Source organism: Nannospalax galili, unplaced genomic scaffold (assembly GCF_000622305.1).
Source record: "Nannospalax galili isolate Female #2095 unplaced genomic scaffold, S.galili_v1.0 scaffold1663, whole genome shotgun sequence".
NCBI classification, from domain to species: domain Eukaryota; kingdom Metazoa; phylum Chordata; class Mammalia; order Rodentia; family Spalacidae; genus Nannospalax; species Nannospalax galili.
The window spans coordinates 64392-67276 of record NW_008349356.1 but is presented as its reverse complement, the minus strand read 5'-3'; positions in this window follow the sequence as shown (position 1 = coordinate 67276).

The window sequence follows — 2885 nt, the reverse complement described above, 5'->3', positions numbered from 1 at the left end:
GGAAATCAAAGGAGATACGAGGCAACGGAAAGACCATCCATGTTCCTGGAGTGGGCAGAATTAATATTGTGAAAATGGTTATGCTGCCAAAATTAATCTATATATTTAATGCAATACATATCAAGATTCCAATGTTATATTTCACTGATCTATAAAAACAATCCAAGAATCAACATGGAACCACAAAAGACCATGAATACCCAAAGCAGTCCTAAGGAGTAAGAACATAGGCATCACAATACCCAACCCCACATTATACTATGGAGCTATAGTGACAAAGACAACCTGGTACTGGGACAAAACTAGACAGGTAGACCAATGGATCAGAAGAAGACAGAGGATCTGGAAATAAACCAACAAAGCTATGCCCACATAATTCTTGACAAAGGAAGCAAAACACACTGGAAAAAAGATGGCCTAGTCAACAAATGGTGCTGGAAGAAGAATGAAATTAGATTCACAGCTCTCGCCTTGTACAAAAATCAATTCAAAATGGATAAAAGACCTTAATTTAAAACCTGAAATGCTGAAGATTCTAGACACAAACACAGGGAATCCTGTTCACGACTTTGGGGCAGGCAAAATCACTAGCACGAGATCTAACCCCAAAGATCAACAAATGGGACTACATGAGATTACAAAGTTTCTGCACAGCAAAGGACACTATTGGCAGAGCACACAGACAGTTCACAGAATGGAAGAAGGACCTTTACCAGCTATACCTCAGACATGGGGCTAATATCCAGAATCTACAAAAATCTACTGCAGAAAATAAATACCAGGGAAATAAAACTACCAATCAACAAATGGGATAATGAATTGAATAGAGTTTTTTTTAGAAAAGGAAAACAAATGGCCAGTAACTATTTTTTAAAGTGTCCAGTATCCCTAGTCACCAGGGAAACTACTTTGAGATCCCAACTGATGAGGAAATCTGAGAACAAATCCTGAAGAGAATGTGGATAAGGGGGACCGCTATTCACTGCTGGCGGGAGTAGAAATTAATACAGCCATTATGGAAATAAATTTGGAGGTTCCTCAAAAATTTTAAAAAGTAGAATTACCATTTGATGCAGTTATTTCACCCCTTGGCATAAACCCAGAAAACTCCATACTTTACCATAGAGATATTTGCACACCCATGTTTATTGCTGTTCTAGTTACTACACAATGAAATAGAACCAAGCTCGTTGTCCATCAACAGATCAATGAAAAATGAAAATCTGGTCCATATATAAATGGACTATTATTCAACTCTAAAGAAAAATGAAATCACAAAATTCTCAGGAAAATGGATGTGCCAAGAATGTTTGCTATTAAGTGAGGTCACCTAATCGCAGGAAGAAAAAGAAATGGCATAGTCTCTGTCATATGCAGATCCTAGCTTATCATATATACATGTATTATGTAAATAAATGCACCCGTGGGTATACGATAACATTTAGAAAGGAGAACAAGAAAGGGTAGTAAAAACCATAGAGTCCATATATATGCATACTTTATGCAAGTCCTTTGAGTGACCTCTCAAGCTATAACACCTTTTTCAACTCCAAATCAGTTTTTAAATTGGCAGTGTCCACATGTGATTCCACAAAAGACTTATCTTACTGGGAAATCTAAATTTTGAATTATGTTTTTCATTGTTTGAATATTTATATATGATGTAGGTTTTTCTAAGTACAGGACATTTCGTTCTTTAAAATAGCAATTAATATAAATGAAACAAAAAATACTACCTAAGAATTAGTCCAGTTGAGTGGGTCAGTCACCTGGACAAGGGACCCCCCCCCCCTCAGGACCACCTTAAGCCATGATAACCTGATGGGAGAAATAATTATCCCTCTAACGAGACTGTGTACTTTTCCTTCCCAGAATCTCTGCCCTCAGCTCAGTCGTTCCTGAGCCACCGGGAGATTCTGTTGGGTTTGCCCATCTTTCTGAGTTCTGACTCAGAAAAGGACAACTTTCTCTTCTTCTCACTTGTCTTTTTCTTTCGGATACTGGTCAGAGTCTAAGAACGCTTTCTTTGGCACTTTGGGCTTTTCATTTTCTCCAGCGCCCCACCCCCACCCAGCCATGTGTCTGCTGTCCACCATGTGGCTGACTTCCATGTGTCACAGAAACGGCATGGCCTTTTCTCTTTCTCTTCATTTTCTTCCTTGTCCGTGAGCTTCCTTTTGAGTCCATTCTTAAATTCTGTACTAACAAGACTAAGAACCCCAAGAGGGGACCCTGATTTTCTGAGTAACATGTAGTGATTCTGGTGGGACTCCCCAGAATTTCCATTAACACTAGTGGTCTGTTAATACTTTCCAAAAGGATTCACCTATTAGTCACAAGGATGTTAGGTCAGACACAGAAGTGAGCAAGGAATGGCTATTAAAGAGGCTAAAGATAGCGCAAGACGAATTGTAATTAGGCTCTGTACCTGCAACATCCTAACCTCTGCACAAACACTGAAGGTCTAATCAATTACATCAGAATTTGCAGTGTGTTTCTTTCCTGGAACTTTTGTTTACACTACAATAACTCATTCACCTGTGCCTTATCTGAGAGACAGTTCCCCTTTAGCACTTTCCTGTTATCTAAACTGTGACACTAAAGGGATATCTGGCTCAAAAGAAATCCTGAAGCTCAAACTAGCAAGTGGAAATTAGGCTAACTCAGTGAATTTGTGTCAGCTGTAAGGTTCTGAGCTTAGAGGATTTAAAGAGGAATAAAATGCTATTTCTCCTCCAAAGTAACTCCCAATCTAGCTAATTCCCAGCATACATGGAGCTACATGCTGGGCATTTCAGAGGCCCAGGGGATGGCAGAGGCACACTCAACATGGCTGTTTCTTACTGTGCGTCTGAAAGGTAGACAGAGGCATTGCATTTGAGCTG